Raw genomic sequence first — 24,438 nt, 5'->3', positions numbered from 1 at the left:
AACTGCCTGGAATTGTACTGCAACAACTGTATCTGATGGCCCACTGTTTTATGATCCCTGCTCTGGACCAATGAAAGGCCAGTGATTGCTTACATTGAAGGGTATATATCATACGTTGATGAAATGGTTATTCCTGATTGACAGAAGTGGGAGAGCATGGTGCATTTCCTCAGCCCTCCCTTCCTTCATTTGCTAAATTAGTCTCACTTCCCTTCTCCTGTTTGTAAATTTTAACATTACATATCTTCTGGACTTAGGCTAAACCAGTTTCCATTTTAATAAGAGTGCTAGAATGCAGAGGTACTAAAAGCACACTCCAGTGCTAAGACAAAAAGAGAAGAAAAAAGAAACATTTCCTTGCCTTTTGTCAACATCAAGTACTATGTGGAATTAGTAATGGGATACAGAACTTGTCACCACTCACACGTAACTTGTTCTTATGTGGTCTAGGACAGAAGTGACCCAACTTTTGTTAACAGTTGTCTAGTGATCTGCATTAATGATCCAAGTTTCATTCTTACTATCCAGATATCAACATACTATCCAGATATCAACATACTGGGAAGTCACTGGGACCAAGTTTGAAGTGCATGAGATTACAAATTCATTAAGCAGCACTGCATGAACAACCATCACAGCAGTTACTAACTTTTCATAGTCCAATAGGGTTATACAAAACTCGTATCAACTGAATAATTTCCTGGTTTATCCAAAAAGCCAATATGGATACAGAAAAAATTGCTATCTTGCCACTTTAGGTAATGATTTGAATTCCCAGTCTTGCATCTGTGCACCTTTGTGGAAAGGAAAATAGAAAAGGAATCCTTCAAGTGTTCAGAATCAGATCAATTAATGTTAAACTGAGATAATGTCTATAGCATACTTACAACAAAAATTTCCCAGCTAATGAGAGACTTGTGGCTTTCCAGGTGTTTCCAACTTCCCATTCCATTGGCCAAGCTGACTGGAACTGCTACAGTTCAATCATTTGTAATCAAATCAAATCATTCATATGTGCATACTATCCGTAGTGCCTAAGCTCTTTTCTAGAGCACTTTTGCTGTAACTTTACCACAACTATTTGCCTGTTTTTTTCATTCAGATACATGAAGAGGTAGGCAATCTGAAATGCACACAGGGATGGGGAGAAGTGGCTTGATGCAAAACAAATAGGGCAATATACTTTCTTACAAGATGGAAGCAATATTCTGTACTCAGGAGAGGAATGATCATACTGGCATTAGTTGACATTACTTGCTCTTGTTTGCATAACCCCGAAGTGTGAGAAACTGAGAAAAAACTCACTCCAGGTGCTGCAAGAGATAGGAAAAAGTATTTCAAAGAGACTCCTTAATTAACTCATATAATGAGAAGTTCCTGTTATAGTTTTCAATATTCTGTATTTACCAGGGACTCATATAAAAGAGTCCTTACTGAAGTCTAAATTATTCTTTCTTCCTTGGTCTCACCAACTATGTAAGATTTGACAATAATCAAGTTTCAGCAAAAGTCCGTGTTATCAACATGTAGTCATAAGCCAGGAGGGCCTTCCCTATGGGACTGCACAAAATCATCAATTGGGCACAGGTTGCCTATCCCAATATACAGTATATTCTCACTGGCTGGCAATATTAAATATTGTTTCTGCAGATGCTTCTGAATCTCCTCTCTTTTTTTAACATATACAAAAGCATAGTTTAGAATAGAATTGCATTTGTAAAAAAAAAAAAAAAGTCACACCTAGAGAACAGCAATAGTATACATGTGAGTTGACTATTAAACCAAGAGTCCTGGTGTGGAGTCAACATGTCTCTTACCAAAAATAAAGCAAAACAATGCAAACCCCTTGTAAGGTGGTTTAAACACCAGCAGAATATCTTTCCCCCAGACAAAAGCTTGAATGCTCTGATAGCAATTTTACAAGTGATCATACAAAATAATAATATGGGTATTAGTGAATTTGGGAGCATTCCTTCATAAGTATTGAAACAAGAATAACAAATCTAAGCAACACTTAACCAGATCTAAACCAGCATATGAGTACCCTGTATACCAAGCAAGTTGTAGACGTTTTCCCTCTCTTCTTCTGTTCCCCTTTTGCAAGCTACAGTTGCATTTGTAAAGAGGCAAAGCACCCTTGATGGTTAGAATCATCCAGGGAGCTGTGATGAGGACACTGCCCTCACTTTAACATAATTTAATTAGCTTTCAGGACACAAGGATACTTAATACATGCATCCTCAATTAGCATCCTTTATGTAAGTCTGGGTTCAGCGAAGCGTCCCCCAAGGAACAATTGCACACACTCTTTCAAAGCATAACATTTGCCTTGAAAACATTCTCAGGTGAAGCTGTAGTATTAGCATCTTTTAAATCTGAAATTACAGACAGTTTCCATGTGTAGCATAAGATAGGAATGTAGACTGCTTTGCTTTTTCTCAAAACTCTATAAATAAAAACCTAATCTAAATCTCATTTATAGAGTCAACAAAAGGCAGACATAACAAAGACCAGAATAGCAAGTCTAATTACCATTAACTTGAGGAAAAACCAAACTTCAACCATACCTACAAAACACAGTCATTTTGTCAAATTATACTTGAAAAAGGCTACAGTATTCTGTGCACCCTTACTAGAGATTAAGTATTGCCAAAGATATGCAACAGAATTTGAGTGTATAGTATTGTACTGTAAATTCAGCTGGCATGCATAAAATTGTTTTAGAACTTATCTACTAATTAATCAAGATGTGAATTGGGTGATTCTGGAATTTTTTTTCCTTGGGGGGAAAACTGTAAATGCAATTCATTCTTGTCTACTTCCCATCACCATTTCCTAATGGCCTTCTAAGCAAAAAACAAAAATCAAATCAAATAGTCAACAGACCTGTCCCTTCATTCTTTACCAGAATATCAACTCATACAAAAAAACTTCATTTACCAGTTAAAACAGACTATGAAACTGATAGTGGAAGAAACCCCTGTCCCAGAGACAAATACTAATTCTGTCTTCATATCTACTTTGGCAATATTCTTAATGGCTTATCTTCTAAGATGATATAGGCTATCATTTGATGCTCTACTGAATTAAACACTAGACGATCAGGACCATCTGTGCAAAAGAACAGTAGAGTCTCACAACTTGAACTTAGCTGCTGGTGGCCTCATGGACCTGTAGATGTTGGGGTTTGGGCAGCAGTATGGGCATCGTTACCATTCCCTTCTTTTAGGATGTTTGCTTGTTTGCTTGCTATCTTTGCAATCCAGTCTGTAGCTCCCTTTCAGTATTAACCAGGTTCAACCATGCTTTGGTTTTTCAAGATCAGCTAGTATTGGCTGGGTATCACCACCTGCTCTGATGTGCAATAGAATAAATGGGCACAACATTTTGTTACCTCAATGCAGCCACTTTTCAAATGAGGATCTTCAAAGATGATTTCAGTATCAGTCAACTTCTCTACCATTCACCAAGAGGTTCACCTCTATCTCTGTGGCTTGGACAGGGGCTAAAATGTGCCTGTGTCATATCTGGGCTTCATCACTCAGTAGGAATCTAGGAGAAAGATTGTTTAAATTTATTATATGCAGGCTCTAATACATGGGGGTCTGTTTGTCTTTCTTTTTATTTCTTTTGTTTTAAAATGCCAGAGATAGTCATCTCAACAGGCAGTATCTGCATGTGTAAGAAGGAGGGGAGCCCAAACAGCTTTGATCAACTGAGTGTGGGACATGTTTAAAGCATTGTAACTTGCATGGGGCATGTCTAAAAAAAGTGAAGTAAAAGGAGGACAGTGTGATGGACTGGAATGGAGGAAGGGGGGTGAAAACGGTGCTCTCGTCTCCAGAGCAACGCTCTGGAGATAAGCGGAGAAAGCGGGCACATCCCGAAACATTCCAGAAGATAGTAGAGACTTGTGCCTGGGAACTGCTGGTCAGTCTGAGAAGATTTCTGTAAACAGGTGCTGGCAAATAAACCTTGCTGATTGAACCTGCATGGTCTCCAGGAGTTCTTTGGGCTAGGCCTGACAGACAGACAGACAGACAACTCCCTTAGCCACATCTTGCATTTAAAAGCAACCTTTCCTGCCGTCACCTACTGAGACCTTTAAAAAAAAAATCAACCTTCTCCCATGTGTTAGCTCCCTTTTTAATTTCATTCCCATACTATATGAACAGAGTGAAAAAATAAGGGACCAAAAATGCCTACACAGTAATGATATGATCAATTCTTCGACATAAATCCATCTCATTTCAAAATACCATTGCTTTTTTTCACCACAACTCAAAGCTTCTTTGGACTTCTGGCTCACTTTTCTTCTATGGCAATTTTGTTGTACTGAACTTCTGGCTTAATTAAAACCCACAACAGCCCCTCCCCATGAAATCTCCCCCCACCCCAATACATTCCTGGATCCCTAATGAGCCTCCACTGCTTGGATTAATATTTAGTGGAGCACATTCTCCCAGTTCTTTTTTTCCCCTTCCAAGTACTTATATTAGCAAAAAAAAGCAAAACTAGAAAAAAAGTCATTAAATCAAACTGCAGTAGCAGAACATGGAAGAAAATACAGCAGGGTTCTGCTTCTCAATTTTATTTATTTATTTTGCAAACATCATTCGTTCATTACTCACCATTTGGATAATAATCTAAGAACCTTGCTTAAGATGTAATATTTAAATACTATGGAGGCTTTATTTGATTTCATTAAGCTGCTTTTTCTTAAAGAATGTTACATTAAGCAAAGTAGTTCACATTAGCCTTTTAGCATTTTCCACAGAGCCATTCAGGGGAGCCAAAAAAGTTACGGAAAGGAAGCTTAGTTGTGGGGGGAGGGAAATCAAGCTTCTAAAATATAAGCAACTTTTAGAATATAGGCCAATTGCATGTAGGAAATACCAGTGTAAGTGTCAGCAGTAATAAAGTCTCCTTCTAACAGTCATAATTAGGTTTTATATAATTATTGTCCTGTCTCCAACCTTCTTTTCTTCAGGAAGGCAGCTGAGAAGGTGGTTGGCCTGCAGCTGCAGACAACTCTGGAGCAAGTAGATTATCTAGATCCATTTCAGTCAGGTTTCAAGCTAGGATTTAGTATGGAAACAGCCTTGATCTCCCTGTGGCTTTCAGTACTGTTGACCATGGTATTCTTCTGGGCCAAGGAGGGAGGCAGGGCTACAGGTAGTCCCCGTGTTAAGAATGCCCAGTTTAAGGATGATCCATGGTTAAGAACGGAGCCTATTGTAACAAAATTCAAGTTAAATACACAATGGTTGGAGTTCATTACACAGTACTACTTACACAGCATTATACAATAATACTGTTCCAGCTTACATACAAATTCGACTTAAGGACAGACCTTGGAACTATGAAACATGGACCTGTACCATAGCACATTGGTTGAATTTACTCTTCTTTCCCACAGGTTTGAGTTCTTTCCTTATTGAGGACAATTACAAATCAATATAGTTCAGGACAATTTCACAAAAACTTCAATATCTTGGCTTTTCCAAAGAGGCATTCCTAACGAAGTGTTATGAGCGTACACTCAGCATATTTAAATACCATACCAAAGACCTGGAAGCCCAACAGGACCAAACAGCTCTACCTAAGAATGTTTTTCTCAATAATCAAGCCCAAGTAGTTTACAAACCAGTGAGATACTTACACCACATAAGTGTTTCCAAATTCCGAAGAGCACTAACTTCAGTACGCTCCAATGCTCTCCCTACAGCAGTTTTGGCAGGACGATACAAAAAAAATACCCCATGACCTGAGACTGTGCCCCTATGGACAAGGGACTGTTCAAACTACAGCCCCTGTCCTGCTACTGTACACTGTACCCTCTATAAGGACTCAAGGACCCACCTTATAACTCCTTACCTGGTAAAACACCCAGGAAATTCTGATCTTTTTTATGTACAGTTGTTGTTATCAGATCATGATATGATTCAGTCTCCTTGAACATAGCTAAATTTTGTTATACTGCCTGTAAAATTAGGCAGATTTTATTATCCACTGATAAACTCATCACCAATTGTAATATCTTGTTTTGTTTTTATTCTATTTTTATTTTTAATGTGTTTTTGTTTGCAATTCTGGTCGGTGACCGTAACAAAAATATGTACTCTGGGCCAGCTTTGGGTGTTTGGGAACGGGGGCTACTGTGATTATCTTCCTTCCTCTGGGGCTGGTTTCAGTTGTTGTTGTGGGGGAGAGGTTTCTCCCTAGGCTCCTCCTTTGTGGGGTGCCACAGGGCTCAATCTTTCTCCCCTTTTCTCCGACATCTACGTGAAGCTGCTTGGTAAGGTCATCCCCCAGTCTGGGGTTCGGTATCAAAAGTACAGCCAGTTATCTTTCAATCTTGGGCTGGCCATGTGAAGCTGTCAAGGTTGTGTCCCAGTACCTGGAGGCTGTGAAGGTTTGGATGGGGAGAAACTGTTTTTGACTCAATCTTACCAAAACTGAGTGACTATAAATGTTAGGGCCACCTAGATCAAGGGATATTCCATCTCTGACCTTGGATGAGATAACAATTCCCCATTCAAGAGTAGTATGCAATCTGAAGGTTTTCCTGGACTCACAGCTCCTGCTCAATTAGCCAGAAATTGGCCAAGAGGTCTTTGCACATTTAGTGTGCCCATTGCATCCTTTCCTAAATTGGGAGGCCCTTCAGATAGTCACTTACACCCTAGTTATCCCATAGCTCGACTACTGAAACAATGTTCTACGTGGGGCTGCCCTTGAAGACTACCCGGAAGCTTCAACTGATCCAGAATGCAGCAGTGCAAGTAGTGACAGGCATGCCTCAGTATGCCCATGTGATACCCCGGCTTCATGAGTTGCACTTGTTGCTTCCAGGTGTGATTCAAGATACTGGCTATGACTTATAAAGCCCTACATGGCAGAGGGCCTGGTTATTTGAGAAACCACCTGTGTCTATAATATCAGCCTGACTAGTTCAATCGGATAGGGTTGGTGAGCTTCAGGCCCCTCCAGGTCTCTCCAATGACCCTTCCCAGGCAGTGCCATTTTTATCTGGAGTGCAGAAGTGTGCCTTTACTGTTGTGGCACCTGCCCTCTGGAATGAGGTTCCCCATGAGGTCCAGATGGCTCCCACCCTGATGGCATTCTTCTCCCAGGCATTAGACTCAGGTGGTTGTAGCCCCCTGTATGGGGTTTGTATGTTTCTGTTGGCCAGATTCACCATTTTGTTCATTGTTCTTTATCTGAATTTTATATTGTCATTTGTTTTTACTCTGTGAGCCACCCAGAGTAGATTGAAGTTGGGTGGTGTCCAAGTCAAATAAATAAATAAATAAATAGGACTACCATATCTGAGCTGCAAATAACTGGACAACCATTAGATGTCAGCAAAGAGTTACAATTCTGTATAGCTTTCAAACAGTTACGATTGTGTATATCTTTGCTGCCATCTAGTGGTTGTCTGGTTTGCAGCCTAGATATGGAAGACTTAGTCATAATTCTATGGCCCATAGGCCAGATCACAAGTTTTCTAAAAACTGAGTAGGGAACAGGACAGAGTGAAGAATAGGGCACTCTGATAATTTATTCCTCTGCACAGATGATCAGTTTCATTAGTAACAACATACCGTATTTTTCCGTCTATAAGACGATACTTTTTTCTAAAATCATTAGACTAAAAATTGAAGGGCGTCTTATCCAGGGAAGTAAGCCAAGGAACCACGCGGTTGCAAAACTGCCCATACTTTGTCTCTGCAAACAGGCTTCCTCCAATCACGAGCCTTATGTGACGTCAGCTGATGCTGAACAAACCAATTGGAGGAAGTTTGTTTGCAGAGACAAGCTATCAGCAGTTTCACTCGTGATTGAATGTAACCAGTTATGCAAAAGAGCGTGGAAATAGAGCTGCAGAGAGACAGTCTGGAACTACTCCCACCGAGTGTATCAGATAAATGTTACCTAATCACTAAATAAAAATGTGTTCTGCGCTATCTTTAAAATATTGATTTCTTAATTTTGGGTTGGAAAAGTGGGGGTCGTCTTATACATGGGGGTGTCTTATTGATGGAAAAATATGGTAGTTTGCAGCTGATCCAGTCTCTTCTCCCATAAATACAGCTCTGTAGTTTTTCCAAAGTAAAAGGATGTATGTGGTTTATGGTTATTTGTCAAACTGAAGAGACTTTACATTGTTTTAGAAGTTACTATTTCAGGATTTATTTTCTATATCAATCGATTTTGTTAATATGGGTTAATACATTCAGTGAGTGTATGTCCATATTATACTAAGCCATACTTTGTTTAATGAAGGACAAGTGGACAGATATAGTCAATGCATGAAACATAACCCATGGTTTATAAACCACTAAGTGTGGATTTACACACCACACTAACCCAAAATCAAATTACAGCTTATTTGTGAACCAGCCAGTGTTTCAGCTTCTACTTCCCATTTCAGGTCATCAGAAGGGAGACTTGGAAGGAAGGAAGATGGTTACTCAAATTACCATCTATAATCATAATATGATTTGTCCTTAGGAGATTTCAGACTCAACTATGCTACTTCTCTTAGTTGCACACTATCATTGGAAATTTAGTTCAATGTGAAGAGTTAAGGTAGAAAAGGTTCATCTCCTTTCCTGAAAAATTAGGACTTTCTGTCAATTCCAGCTAGTGAAGATGATTGCTTTAAGACATAGCCACAATTCAGGCAGACAATTCCATCTGAGGGTTAGATTAAGCACTTTATAAATGTCTGTTTGCCTTCCGCGGCAACCAAGGAAAACAAAAAGAAGGATGGATGAGTTACAGAGAACAGGCAAAAAGATGGAAGGAAATGTATCAGCAGCCTCCAACCGAGTCTCTTAGGCATTACGGAACTAGAAACAGAAGGAGTAGGAAGTAGATGAGGGTCTCCCTTACATTGTGTTAGGGCTGAGTATAGAACAGAAGGATATGACTGTATGGAGAGGCCCTCTCTTCATTGACACTTCACTTGTAGCAGTGTCTTAGTTCCAATCCATATGTCAGGTTTCTTTTTTCAGTACATGGAAGGGTGGGGACAGGAAATCTCCTTCATGGGATCATGCATGGAGGAACTGAAGACTTTCTTATAGCTTGACAGCTTCCTTACTGGCCCCAAGTCACCCAGCTGGCTTCGTGCCTAAGGTAGAACTAGAGCTCACAGTCTTTTGGTTTCTAGCCTGGTGCCTTTAACAACTGCACCAGACTCATTCTTTGCAGTGTTATCATTGTGAAGATAAACTTGGGAAGAGAATCATTTGCTGTACCCTGAGTCCCCTGAAGGACAACTAAGATTCATTGTAAAAGACAGAAGAAATAAACATAACCTTGATTAAATTATATGCTTGCAAACAACAAAATAAAGCAGAGGAACCAAGAGTTCCTGGTTAATGAAGGTTTATTTCCCTTGCTTACAGAATGTTTATGCACCTGACTGAATGCATTTACTGTTCACACAGTATACTGAACCACAAACAAAGCAACCACAATTTAGTCTAGTTTAGTATGTTGCCCTGGAGGAAATCTTTCTGTGTGGCTGAAAAGAGCTGACACTGACTTGATGGATCATCATCGTCGTCGTCGTCATCATGTTGTATCTGGGATTAGTTTCTGGTTCAGAGTGATGTTATAATCCAGAAAACTGGACTATGGAAAAACTTATTTAACATAGCCATATATAAGCAGTATGTTACTATTGAGTAATGTAAAAAAGTAAACACTACATTGAGGATAATTGCCCCTCAAAAACAAACAAACCAGCTCTAAATCAGGGATAAAGACTCTATGACCCTCAGGGCTACTCCTGGCATCTCTTATTGTATGGAGGGTCACAGATTTGCCTACATGGGCATTTCTCTTATAAGAGGAAGGGGCTTATACATTTTTCTCCTAAATAAATAAAGCAAACATGCCATCTCATTCCTTCTTTGTTACATTTTTAACCTACCCAAAAGAACTCTAGCATCCTAACAACCTTGTGAAAAAGGACAGGTGGTGAGATAGCAACTGGCCTATCATCTTCCAGTCAGTTTCACAGCTACTTTGAATCACTCTTAACCCAGCCCAGAATCCCAACTCCACTGGCTTGTGCTGGTTCTGACTGACAACCAAGCAGCTTCATGGGTTTTACTTGTTGGGAAGAATATAAAAGAGCAATAGAGGCAGACATAGATTTACCAGTCTGTGCTAAGAGACAATGCTATTATGCCATTGGGCACATAAACTACTTCAAGTGAAAAGTAAATCCTTAATTCTGGATTAAATTTTTGTGTAGATTTTAGTGCAGAAAGGCACACAAGTACATTAATCTCATTCAATGAAATACATGAATGTCCATGCTCTTAAAGATAAAAATGCAGAAATGTGCTGTTTAATGGGGCAGTTCCTGAATCTTCTGAATTAGTGGTCTAAAAGTCAATTTGGTGTAGTGGTTAAGGCAAGAGGCTGGAAACCGGGAGATCCTGAGTTCTAGTCCTGCCTTAGGCACAAAGCCAGCTGGGTGACCCTGAGCCAGTCACTCCCTCTCAGCCCTAGGAAGCAAGCAATGGCAAACCACTTCCAAAATACCTGGCCAAGAAAACTGCAGGGACATGTCTAGGCAGTCATCAGGAGTCAACACTGACTCAAAGGCACACGCACACACACACAGAATTTGATGACACTCTTCTAGACAAATAAAGCATCTCAGCTCATTTCTCTTTGGCATAATATTAGGGCTATCAGATCTGGGCTGCAAAACTCTGGATAAACTAGACAAAGCAAAAAGATAGAGAAAATTCCAATTCTTTGCTAGCCCTATATGAGACAGAAACTGCCTTTCCTATCTGTCATAGACAGAAGTAAGCAGCATCGAATAAGTGCCATGTCTAAACTTTTCCAGCAGGATCAGAAGTTTAGAAGGACATCTAGTGGTTTCATAAGCATTTGCATGTTAAGCTTGCTTTCTTATTTTTAAAGTTTCTTACAGAACGAAAAGGGAGAAAAGTAAAAATATAAAGAAGAGAAAAGAAAAGAAAGAGATTACATTAAAGATTTACAAAATATAAAACTACATAGGAAATCATGTAATGTTGAAAGAAAAAGGAAAACACTTCCACCATTATTCTTACAAATAGTATTAAATTGGAATAGATATAAAGATAATCATATACAATTTTGCATGTTAAGAACTAGTATTAAAGTCAAAACAGAAATTGACAAAGCCAAAATGATAAGAATTTTCAGTCAAAAGACTAAGAATTAACAGGAATTTGTAACTAATCCAAAACAGCCCATCCTTACATTTATGATTTAAGATAAAACCTTATCTTAAAAGAAACTTGAACTTCAGATATGGCAGAAGTCTATGCACGTGATTACAGTCCGTAAATAGTATCCAAATTAAAATTTTAAAGAAAAGAAATAAAAGGAAGAATATAGTAAAGGAAAAGAAATATATAAAGAAGTGACTTCCAAACTTCATCACAAAAAGTATAAACAGTTTTAGTAACTTTTCACCTCCTCTTAATTTACAACCAAAGATCTCTTCATCCCATGTCCCATCTCTTATCTATAAACAAATCCATAAAGCATCGTCATTTCAGTCCTGATGTCAGCAAAAGTCCATTAAGGGTTGCCAGAAATAACAACATATCTATTTTAACCTTGATCAAATAGACCAACTTTATATTCCTTCCTTTTACTTCTAACAATCTTAATCTTTAGTCCATTCAAGTAATGCTGTAGAACTTGATTTCTTTTCATTTATTTTTGGCCCCTTCTCACAAGATTCATCCAAGCTTTAACAAACCTGTTTTGTAAATCCAATGTTAAAGAATTATTCACATCACTCTCTTGCTTTATTATTTGTAATTCCCTTTTGATTTTTAAAGCATCAACCAATTTCTTTTGTATGTCAAATGAGATATCTTTTTCCATGTCATTCTTGTAGCCTGTCATTTGTAGATCCACTTTCAGTGTCAATTCTGTCTCTGTCTTGTCAGATAAAACTTGTTCCTCTTCTGCCATTTCTTCCATAACATTTTTTGGACACAATTTATCCATAGAAGCAAATATCTCTATTGTCATTGTTGATATTACCTTCTGATCCCATTTTTCAAAAGTGTCCGTCAGTATTACCAATGTTATAATATTTTGCATCATTCTGTAAGTGTTACTGGGGTTTATGTATTCTTCTCCTTTAATTAAAATCTTTAGTTCCCTCTAGAGTCCAAGTTTTAAAATTGCTTATCTCTATTATGTCTTAGAAAAAATTCAAAACAAGTCCACTTCCCACAGGAAGGATTCTTTATAATTAATTTCAAAATCTTATTTCAAATTTATCTGGACCCTTAATCCATTCATAACTTTCTAAAATCAAAGTCTTAATTAGCTTTTTGCTGTTCATTTCATTTTTTTTTAAGTTCTTAAGCTTGTAGTTAAATTTTCTTTCGTTAAGGATTGAAGGCAGACTCAGCCAGTATTTTCCAACTTGTCTTTCCAAAGGTCTCTAATAGCTGAAAAGTAGTTAACAAGCAATTTTTGAATGTTACTAGAAAAGGAAGTATGTCAACTTAGTGTCCCTTTAAAAGCTCCAACTGCAGTTTGAGTAAGATGGCTATTCCCTTGACTCCCAGTGTTCAAAACCAGCCAGAGACCACTCTCTTGCAGTCTCTTTGCAAGGAGCAACTGTCTGGAACACTTGTGGGCGATCTCCCATCCTTTCTTTGTCGAGAAGTTCAAAGAGCCGGTCTACTCACTAGTAATTACATTCAATTCCTTCATTAGAGGGCTGAAATTCTGTAGTCACATACCTGAAAATAACTACCACTGAAGTACTTCCTTTTGAATACATATGGCTATTACAATGTTGTTTTAACAGTCTAGTAACTATTCCAAGTCTGGAAGGTGGATCCAATTTCTACACTGAGTTGACTCAAAATAAAACTAGTTCTTATTTGTTTCTTCAGTGGAAGAAGAGTGAAGAACCCTGCCAATATAAAGTTAGTTTATTTTCTCTTTGGGATACTCTTTTTTACCAAAGCATGATATAGAAGAGTAGGGTCTCTGTAGACTTTTTCTCAGTGAATGATCTCTTCCTAAACTTTTAAATGCTGCCATATTACACTAGTTGAACAATGGTCTGATTCTGACTCAACAGAGGATATTGTCATATATTCATAATGTAAAGCAAGGGTGCTCAACTGTTGGCAGGATAAGGGCTGCACTTTTGAGGTGGCTCCCTTATTTTTAACATCCTTTTATTCTCTATTTTCTTCATTTTTTATATTTTTAATGTATTTATTTATTGTTTTTAGCTTTGTTGTATGGCACCCAGAGTCGCCTGTGGTGAGATGGGCGGCTATATAAATTGGTTTAATAATAAATAAATAATATACATTAAAGAGATAAATGTTTCTGTGATCTTCCTCAATATAAAGCAGCTTCATGCAGTCCTGTACCCCTTTTCGGATTCTACAGGCACACATATATTTGGATTTTTTTTTTTCTTTCTCGCTGTAATATTGAGCACTGATATCAGAAACACCTAATTATTTTTCTTTATAACTTTATGAACCACTTTAATCAAGGCTACTCTATGAGGTGTACAAAATGAGGTGTACAAACATTTGCAGCCAATGCAATAACAGTAATATGCAATAACAGAAATACAACATAAAATTGTGGCAAAAATTATGATTAATATTATATTCCTGGCACTGGGAATGCTACCAAACTCAAGTCCCCAAGGCTTTCTGGAACACCCAAATCTTTATGAACTTCTGGAATCCCAGGGGAGTGGGAGCTACCCTTACCTCAGGGAACAAGCTGGTACAGAGAAGGGGAGCCCCCATAGGGAGTGCCCAATGTGGGCCCTCTCCCCTCGCATTCTTGATGGCTGGAGATCTTCAATAGGCCTCCCTCTGTCGTCAGATTAGATAAGCCGAGTTTATGTGGGATAGATGATCTTAAAGAGAACCCAGGATCTGAGCCATGCAGGGATTTATAAGCGATGGTTATAATCTTCATTTCTACTTGGAAACTTATTGGTAGCTACCAACTAAAGGGAACGGCTACAATAATGGTGTGATGTTGTGGTCTTGTAGGTTGGTGCAGACTTAACAGGATGCAGGCCCAATCCCATAGCTGCTTTATAGCACAAGACCACACATGCTTACTCAGAAATGAATCTCTCTGTTCAGGGAGACTTTCTGCGGCCAGAGTATATGTAGAATATCAACATAAGCATCAGGTTAATGGGTAACAACTTAATAAATCCAATGGCTTTTTGCAGAGGCAAGAGATCGCTTGCCAATTCTGAAAGCAAAAAGGGCAAAAATGGTTTGCACATAAGTACGGTAGTCAAGATTGCCATCTAGTGACTAACTTGTGCAACCTCTAATTAAATAGACAGTACACTGTATTATAATTTTATCATAACAAAGGTATTCATCTTTAAAGTGCTAAAAAGCAATGAATTACTTTTTAAGGAGTCACAGGTGTTCCAAAACATTTACAGCTTTAAAAATATCCACCTTGACTTGTATTTAGAAATGGAGTAGCAGCGGAGGTTACATATTCCTAATCAAGAATTTGGCAGCAGCTTTATGGACCAGATCAGGTTTCTGATTGATTTTTAAGGGCAATCTTATAACAACAAAGGGTATAACAAGCTCTTATCTCAAAATCTGTAATCATATGGATAGAACAAATATCAAAATGTGGCAGCTGCTGTCATCAAAGGTTCTAGGGGCAAAATTACTTGTCTGGGGAAAGAAATTGTGTCAATAACGCTTCATTTAGTGATGAAAAAATAAATAGTTTAGACAACAGTGGCTTTTCATTTGCCACTTTCTTGTGTAGCCCACACAGACCAAGTTTAGAATAAGCTGAGAAGCAGCTACAGCCAGGAATTTTGCCAGTTTAAAAGGAACACAGCAAAGTTTAAAAAAGAATCATTAAGTTATTAATGCAACAACAGATTCACTCCGTCAAAACCTTTCCAACTCTTTGGAACTATAATCTTACTGCTCTAAAACAAGGTTATCTCCAATCTACTAGTAAGTTTTAAAAAGATGTAAACAGGTAATAGGTTAAATTTCATTCTAACTGTGATCTCATTGTCATTCTTGGTTAACATTTCAGGTGTTCCATAATTAGGAACCTAGCCTAGTAGTACACGTTGCCTCGGAAGAAAACCCCATTAAGTTCAGTAAGGCTGTAATAGTGAGCATTCTTCTGCAAACAAAGGTAGTACAATGCCAAAAAAAAGTCCTCATTTTGTTTGCTGTTTTCCATCAACTCGATGGAAAATAAATTTTTCAAATTTTCAAATTTTCCAAAGAAATTCTGTGAATTTTATTTGGTGGAATATGGAATTACTGTAATTGTATTTACTGTAGTAACGAGATGGACAAAGAACTTCCTTGTGCCTACCTCTTCACTGGTCTGCAGCCTCCCTGGTTTTCCATAGTTCAGTTAGCTCCTGTGAAAAGGCATCATAGGAGACTTCTTCTTCTTTCTCAGACCAAGAGTGGTCAGCCAGAGAGGCTGCAGAGCAGCGAAGACATATATATTGAAAAGAAGTGTGTGGCCATCTCACAACAAAGAAATAAATCCCTCCTCCCAAATATTCTAGAGCATTATAAGAATGAGATAAAAAAAAACCCGAAGCCTCTTTTCCAGGAGAAAAAAACTTTCTGGAAATTAGAGAATAGATTTTGGCTTCAATTGTCTCTTCCTCCACAGAGCATAGATGAGGACATGGCATACCTTAGGTTATTACATGCAACTCCTATAAGAGTAAGATCCCAAGTCATTTGAAGATTTATATTTTCAAATCTTACTAAGCCACTAGGTATCTGTTGAACAGCTGTTGTCAGAGCCTGAGAGAGAGAGAGAGAGCTTCATGTTTTATCAACTTCCCATGTCATTTTAGAAAATAATTCAGTCTGTCTCCAGATTGATCATCCCAGTAGGTCTGGTGGCTTTCTGCTTGATATCATATTGAGATCTGTCAGTGATTACTTCCTTTCACTGTGATCTATCCAGTCCATTAAAGTGGGTGCAGAATTTACAGGGAATTAATTTTGCCACTGGCCTTTTATGGTGGCAAATAACTTGATTGTTGGCATTAAAGCAACAAAAATAGAATGTTATAAGGTTTATGCTGGGAGGGGTAGCCAAGAATGTTTCTCTTTTTCCTATCAACACATTTATTTTATTGTGTCTAAGAATGCACAGAATGAAACTATCAGTCAGACTCTATTTGGTGGGCTTGGGGGGGAGGCAGTTATGCAATGGATTCAGTCAAATCATGACATTAATCAGGCTGTTCTGGACTGGGTCTTCTGTGACTTCACAAGGCAAACCAGGGTCCCTACATCTGAACTGACTTAAAACTGAATTGGTGCCATCAAGACCCTCCATGGACAGTTCAGCACTTCTGAACACAGCAAAAAAGACCAAGGGGATGTCTGGAAAAAATGCATTTCTTTTCCCATAAATGCCATAATTGGAAGATGGGAAGGGGGAGACTGTTAGGAGTAAAGCTCTAAAACCTTGCATGTATATTTGTATAATTTGACAGATTTATTATCAGGGGATCACTCTACAATATTTGTTGTTTTATAAATATTGCCAATCAAATAATGAGGTGTGTTTTGGGGAGAAGTCGGCATTCAAGCTTTGGGAAGATTTCTTTGTACAGTCAGTGCTAGGCAGAGAAAATCAGCATATTTTTCTTATTACTTTTCATTCAATTGATGAGGAGAATATGTTTTAGAAATTATTTCGAAGAAGAAAGGAATTTTGAAGCAAAATTAATGGCATTCTTGTATTTCTTTACTTCTAAGGTAGCTAAGGGGTGTGTGTGATGTCATGTTTTCATTGTACAGTCATATCTCCACTAAACTGCAGCCTTCCTTTTTTTTATGAATTTTATTAAGTTTTAAAAAGCAAAAGGGTAAAAGCTAACAAGAACTAATAATCAAGAAGAAAAATAGAAAGCAAGAAAGTTAGAAGTAAAGAAAGAAAACAAAAGTGGTGAGAAGTAGAGGAAAAGAAAAGAAAAGAAAAAAAATACAAAAAGAATAACTTCCGACTTCTTATTCAGCAGATATAAATGAATCATATAATGACCTCCAAAACTACATCTTGACATACATATTTTGTATAATCTATTAATTTAACTAATTATCAAATCCATATATCATAATGTCATTTTTTCTGTTTCCTGCAAAAAGTCCAAAAGGGGATTCCAATTGGCATTAAAGTTAATCAATGCTTTTTTCTCTAAGGAAAGCTGTCAATTTCACCATCTCGGCTAGCTCCGTCAACTTCACCATCCATTCTTCCATTGTAGGTAATGTCGAGTCTTTCCACCTTTGAGCATATAAAAGTCTAGCTGCAGTTATCATATATAAAAACAAAGGTCCGTGAGCTTTTTCCAATTGTTTATCCATGAGTCCCAAAAGGAAAGTCTCTGGTTTTGACTGTATATTAACCTTCAAAATCTTCTGGATTAATATATGTATTTCAGACCAATTTTGTTTAGCTTTACTACATATTAAACTGCAGCCTTCCTGACCTTCCAAACTTCAGTTGCAGATGGCAGCTGCAAAGAGCAGGCAGCAGCTGTGGCCAAGAGGTCCTTTCACTGCTCCATCTGGTGCATTAGTTGTGCCCTTCCCTGCACTGGTCAGCCTTCCAGACAGTTACTCACCCCCTTGTCACCTCATGGCTTAACTATTGTAATGCGCTCTATATAGACCCCTCTATTGGACCCCTCTATTCTGGACAATTATTGTCCAGTTTCCAATCTTCCCTTTTTGGGGAAGGTTGTGGAGAAGATGGTTGGGTGGCTGTTGCAGAGGATCTTGGAGGAAATGGATTATCTTAGACCTGTTTCATTCAGGTTTCAGGCTGAGTATAGTCTCGAGATAGCTCTGGCCATGCCTGTTGATGACCTTTGACAAAGCCGGGATAGTGTTGGTATATCCATCCTTGTCTTCCTAATTCTCTCAGTGGCTTTCAATACCATCGACCTTCTGGACTGCCTGCAGAGGTTGGCAGTGGGAAGGACTGTGCTGTAATGGTTCACCCTCTTCTTCAGTAGTTGGTTCCAGATGATGTTGATGGGAGGGGAGAGATTGTACCCATGGCCCCTCACTTGTGGGGTGCCTCAGGCTTTGATGCTCTCCCTTCTCCTTTGTGTTTAACAGGGTAAGGTCATTTGTCAGTACACTGATGATATCCAGCTTTACATCTCAACCCTGCACTGCACAAGTGAAGCTGTCAATGTACTGACCTGGTGTCTGGAGGTTGTTTGTGTCTGTATGGGGAGGAACAGACTTCGCCTCAATCCTGACAAGACTGAGTGGCTATAGCTGTTTAGCTGTTTAGCTATCAGTCTTGACTGGGGTTCTACTTCCTCACTCAAGACTGGCGGCAGCTGTGGCCAGTGGGGCCTTTGCACAGATTTATTTTGTGCACTAGTTGCACCCTTTCCTTGACCAGAGCACTGGTTACCTCACTATTGGACTATTGAGATGTACGCTACATGGGGCTCCCCTTGAAGTCCACCTGGAAGGTGCAGCTGGTACAAAATGCAGTGGCACAAGCAGTAATGGGCACTTCACATTACACCCATGTATCATTGCTGAATTGGTTGCCAGTAGGTTTCCAGGTACAATTCAAGGTGCTGGCCATTACCTATAAAACCCTTCATGGAATAGGTTATCTAAGAGACCACTTATCTCCAATTGATTCTGCCTGCCTGATATGTTCAGACAGAATTGGTATGCTCCAGGTCCCTTCAATTAAATATTGCCATCTTGTGGGACCGAGGAAGGATGCCTCCTTTGTTGCTGCCCCTGCCATCTGGAACAGCATCCCCCAGAGATACGGATGGTGCCCACTCTCCTGGGTTCTGAAAAGCCCTAAAGACCTGACTCTGTCCCAGGCATGAGGTTAATGTGTTTGTTAATGTAATGTGATGTGATGTGATGTGATGTATGTGGGGCCTGTTGTATTTGTACTATTTATTAATTGAATTGCATTGAATTGTGTTACCCTTGAAGACCATTCAGAAGCTTCAATTAATCCAGAATGCAGCAGCGCAAACAGTGATGGACTGGCTGCGACATGCTCATGTGACACCTCTGCTTTGCAAGGTGCGTTAGTTGTCCATGTGCTTCTGGATGTGATTCAAGGTGCTGGTTATTACCTATAAAGCCCTACATGACTTAGGGCCCTGTTATTTGAGGGACCGGTCTCCTATGGTTTCTGCCTGCCAGTACAGTCCAGGAGGGTAGGCACACTCCAGGTACCCTCAATTAAACAGTGTCATCTTTGGGACCCAGGAAGTGCACCTTCTCAGTAGCAGCTCCTGACCTCTGGAATGAGGTCCCCCCGAGACCCAGCAGGGTCTATGCCACAGATAGTGAGGTTATTTATTTATCATATTTATATACCCACTCATCTCACACAAGGCGGTGTATAGCAATTAGCAATTAACATTGCTAGATGCTGGAAATTATTAAGGCAGAAAGATTGTAGAAGAGCTCCCACAATTGGACTAGACTGCTTTTTACTCGCACTATTTTTGATCATTTATCAAAGGAGACTAGACAATTCTAGAAAACAATGTTATCAATGAATACTAGTTTTGAGGACTGTTCGTCTCTACATAGTAGGTGAACTGGAGCAACAATGGGAGAGGAGATCTCCTATTTGTGGGGTCCCTAGAGTTATTATTGTGGAATCGTTGGTGCTCTCTAAGCTTGGTTGTTTGCTTGCAGACATCTCATTACCCGACTAAGTAATATCATCAGTGCTGGTGAGTGTGGAGTTTGCTCCCTGTTTATATACAGTAGCTTGCTCTGCCAGTGTTGGTGGGGATGTGGTTTTCTCCTTGGTAGTTCCTTGATTAGTATATTGTTTTCTGCTTGATTGTTTATCTGGTGTTAATCTCTGTTTATCTAGGTGTTGGTTGCTGGAGAGAATGTGTTGTGGTCTTTTTGTTTCCTTCTTAGCCTTTTTTAATTGCCTCTTTTGAATAGTATGTAAGATGTGGTTTATCTCTACGTGTCTATTGATGGCCGATTTGTCTGAATGCCAAGTTTCCCAGAATTCCCTCACCAAAATATAGTTAGAGATGGTATCATTTAAAAATAAACAAAAAATAATAATTTAACAGAAATTTTCTTCAGAACCTATGTACTTATTTCTTTGAAAATGGGGGCAAAATTCACCCACTCAAAAAATCTTTGAGTGGCCCTACAGAACATTTTTTTTCCAAATTAACATTTTTAAAATGTTGGATTAAAATGTTTGCATTGGTCATTTAGTTAAAGAACATGAAAGAAAATGAGTTTAAAATGTCAAAGACATAATTCTCACAGGGTTTCTGCAAGTTCCAAATGCCAAACTTAATTTAGTTGGACGTTTTATTATTAAATGCAAGCTATTGTCAGACCAACAGATGGCACTGTCTTCTGCCAAGAGGAGAAATGGAGAAGCCGAACTGTGCTCCTATCACTACAATTACAGCATGTGAAACTGCTTTGAAATAGCAGCGTACTGGATCTAACAGGTGTCTGGATGAAGCAATTTACTGCAATTTTCATCATCAATAATTCCATAGCAGTGAGAGCTGTAGCTTGACCAGAGTAGCTACACAATCTTTGACTATACAGAAATGCTGACAAAAGAGCAATATGAATTAATTAACAGATCAAAACAAGCACCCATTAATGTTTCCCTTTTGGAGAAGCCATTGTCCAATTGGAAGGGTCTCCATCTATTGTTTCCAACTGGCAAAGGAGAAAGCATATAAACATGCCAGTTTGGGGGAGAGCGGATTATCTCTGTGGATCTGCCCAGTTCATTGTACCCACCTACCTGATTTAGAGGGACTAGATTTTCTAGTCTCTGCACAAATCACATTGGGACATGAGCAAGGTGAGGTCTGTTGTCTGCACAGAAGTGGGAAAAGAGATGACATCTTCGGCCGACACAAGGTATTTGTGTGTTTGCTAGGTGGTGACAATTACCTATCAAATGAAAATTAAAATGTATGTATCTGTTGATATGGTCTCTTATTTATGCCATAATAAATGTGTTAGCTTAAGATTGCAAAAGAATGTGCTGGTTCTGCTGTAGCATAGACCTAACGTCTCTATTCACTGGAGAGCATGTTAGGAGTAAAGCTGCTCAAATTCTTCTCCTTCAGTAGTAATTCTGATAAAATGACTTTGTCTTATGCCAGACTTCCCCAGCCTGATGTCCTCCAATGCGTTGGATTACAACTCCCTTAACTGCATTGGCTGTGCTGTTGGCAATATGAATTATGTCTAATGGGGAAGGCTCTTTTAAGGTTATGCACCCAACTGGGCATGGCTTGATCACACATGGCTTTGAACCTTAAGAACCTGAAAGTAGCTAGATGGAGAAACCTTTGCAAGTCAAAAGCGATGTAAGGTCTCATGCCAAATCACTGGAGTTCTTTTCTTAGGGATGTAATTTGTAATACCCAGAAAACATTGTAGTTTTAAAATCCTGAGATGGCCAAAGGACCCACAAAGACCTTTCCCTAGCCCTGCTGATCTCTGCATTTTCTTTTCTCCTTACCTTTTTTTTCAGTATTTCGAAGTGAAGTGCTGCATTCCAGATGCCTTCCATCAGTATTCCACAGAGTATTTCTGGACCACAGGTGAGTCCAGGGACATTCTTAGAAAGCAAACCTGAAGAACAGTTGTTCCCCCTGAATCTCCCCCAGATGGGAGTGTGGGATGTGAGAGGGAATTGAGGGGCTCTCTGAAAGAGAGAGAGAATCAAAGAAGTAGGTTTCTGTTTTGAACTTGAGGCTATTCCTCTCCCTTGTATTCTGTTTTGTGGACAAGTCACCTGGCCTTTATCACATCAGTGAGCTTTCTTGTGTAATGGGTGCTTTGTGACTAGGCACACCCCACAATTTAATCAAGTTATAATAAGCTCTGCTCTAGCAGCCATTTTGTGATTGCATATATGGTTGTTTATTATGAAGTTGAACATAAACTTAACAATCATAAGATACCTAGCTTCATTTGTACAGAGATTTGGTCTGAACGGATGGTGACTAAGATCTTGGAATCACTGTGGATAAAAGTCAGCCTTCCTTCCTTAAGTCAAGCTCAACTCCTGGCTGTGAGTGGGGGATGCCCATGTCGTTGTCTTGCAAACAATACAAAAGTGACTAGCCATTGTCTCCTCTGGGATGTTGTTACAAACAGGGAAGGGAGATAATTCAAAAACCACCCTGGCAGGTCCCTCCTTCCAAGGGTTCCCTCAATAAAAATAAAAGATCATTACAGTAGGTAGCTACCAGTCTGGCAGAATCTCCTGACAGCAGCATGTTTGCCCAGATGAGGAGTCTTAGCCCTTCCACCCAGGACTTCTCCCTTGAGTCCAGTTCTGTGGGGAAAGAAAGGGAGGTTTCTTCCATCCAGTGCCTGGAAATGCAGGACTTAACAATCTTGTGCCTATTGTGATACATGAGGAGTAGCTACATCGTTATCCAACCTTGCATGTAGGGAAGGTTTAGGGAGCACTTCCCTTATAAAATTGATGAACCCAAATCTACAGATGTAAAAAGGAGGCTATTGGGAAAAGAGAAATATTGGGGAAACAATGGTCTCATGTGCACAGAATTCCAAATAAAATTAATGCATTCAGCCTAGTGAAACTTATTATTGCCGCCTTGAATAAGGCTTTCGGTTTCAGCACTTGTTCACTGCAGAGAGCATGGCTGGAGTTCTTTTGGGCCTTGTGTTTGGCTGTTCATAGGCAGGCCCTTCTTGTTTTGGTTCTTCACCCTCCTCCCCCTTTTCCTTGTTCTTGTCTCCTGAGCACAATTTCCAATCTTACCGAAAGCAGGAAGATAAGAGAGATCCAGCCTCTTTAGGGAGGCCAATAGTCACTTTGGCTAATGAAAGACAATGTTCCATCTACTATGTACTGGGTCTAGCCCATTAATCAAAAATTATCAAAGGATTACATCTTCCATCCTTATGACCTTGGGAGGAATAATAAAAGCACAATCTGGTTTTCCCCAGTTCTGCCTTTGCATAAATAGAATTACATGGGAGGCATTCTTTTGGAAAGAAAAAGTGAATTCCATCTCTTCAGGCCTCTTTGCAAGGGATCCAAGTATTAGATGCTTTGGAGGCCATACCAGTACCACCATACCAACATTTTCAGAGATTCCCCACCCCCCCACCCCCCGCAATTTCCTAGTCTAACCTTTAGCCTTAAGTTTTTCCGGCACCATCTAGGTTTGAGATCAACCAAAGCTGGCTAAATGCTACAATTAAAAAATAAGTCTGCTGGGGAAAATAACAGCATCTGGATAAGAAAATTTGCACTATATTTTAAAGAATAGTAATGAAATATGCAAGCTTTTCTTCCTACTTCTACAACCTGACAAAGAAGCCCCTCCACAGTAACAGGGAATATAATAGTGGATTTGTTAATTTTGTTTTTACATTCTAAGACTTCCTCCTCCACCACCTCAAATCCTCCTGTTTTATTTCTTCTGTTTGAAGCCACAGTTCTCTCTATTTAAGCATCTCCCAGAGATGAACTTAGCAAAGGAGAGGATGGGGAAAGGCCTTCACTGTAGAAGGGAAATTAAAAATGGCTTAACACTGCATTACAGGACCTCTCAGAATTTGCTGCAGAGATTGAGGGGATGGGAAGGAACCTCTCCACCTTCATTACTGCTTCATGCATCTTTTCATAGAAAATGTATAATGTACAATTAACTTTCCAGAATTAGTAGCTCGGATGTACCAGTTTTGCACAGACAACTGGAAATACAGCACCCAAACACAGGTCAGAAGGATTTAGCAATTTCACGAATATCCAAGAAACAACTTAAGATCTGTAAGGGAGGACTGGCTTCCTTTGGGACCCTACTTGGGGGTGGCATTGCTATCAGAAACCACAAGGGTGGCATTTTTCATTATTGCCCACCTTATTTTGGAACAACATTAGACTGATACACTGGAGTTCAGGAAAGACCTAAACTGGATTCCCACTTTCAGCAAGGTTATTGATTATGCTGATTTATGGAATTTTTTTGGTGTGGTAGGGTAAGAGAATATTATTGTGATGTTCTGTTAAGTTTATTGTTTTGTCTCTTTGGAAGTGTAACCTATTTAGAGTTGTTTGAGAGTGAACTAACATATAAGCTTAAACAAAGAAATAGGTACATGACAGTCTATTCTGGGCTGAATAGTCACTATTTTAGAAAAAATATCATAAATGATCTTCCAAAAACATATGACTGAACACTTAAACTTTCCTTGCCATTCCATCAAGGACCACAAAGCAGATTTTTTCACAAACAAATCTATCTGAACAGACAAATGGGATGGGGAAAAAACAGAGGAAAGAGCTGATTCAGAAATGCAGTGG

The 24,438-nt window shown here is 39.1% G+C and overlaps 1 long non-coding RNA gene across 1 annotated transcript in view; it reads right to left on the bottom strand.

The window, feature by feature from the left end:
- Positions 1-24,438, bottom strand: part of LOC148216657 (uncharacterized) — a 64,437-nt gene that overhangs the window by 14,239 nt on the left and 25,760 nt on the right. The window contains exons 2-4 of the long non-coding RNA XR_015794777.1: positions 21,613-21,798; positions 20,884-21,035; positions 3,395-3,552 (exon numbers count right to left, since the gene is read on the bottom strand). This is a non-coding gene — a long non-coding RNA (uncharacterized LOC148216657). The remainder of the gene's footprint in view (positions 1-3,394; positions 3,553-20,883; positions 21,036-21,612; positions 21,799-24,438) is intronic.

This window comes from Python bivittatus, unplaced genomic scaffold (genome assembly GCF_059951505.1).
Source record: "Python bivittatus isolate LINGU-HERP-01145 unplaced genomic scaffold, Pbiv_v1 ctg000080_np1212, whole genome shotgun sequence".
NCBI classification, from domain to species: Eukaryota; Metazoa; Chordata; class Lepidosauria; order Squamata; family Pythonidae; genus Python; species Python bivittatus.
The sequence above is the reverse complement of the archived record's forward strand: the minus strand, read 5'-3'. Positions and strand labels throughout refer to the sequence as shown.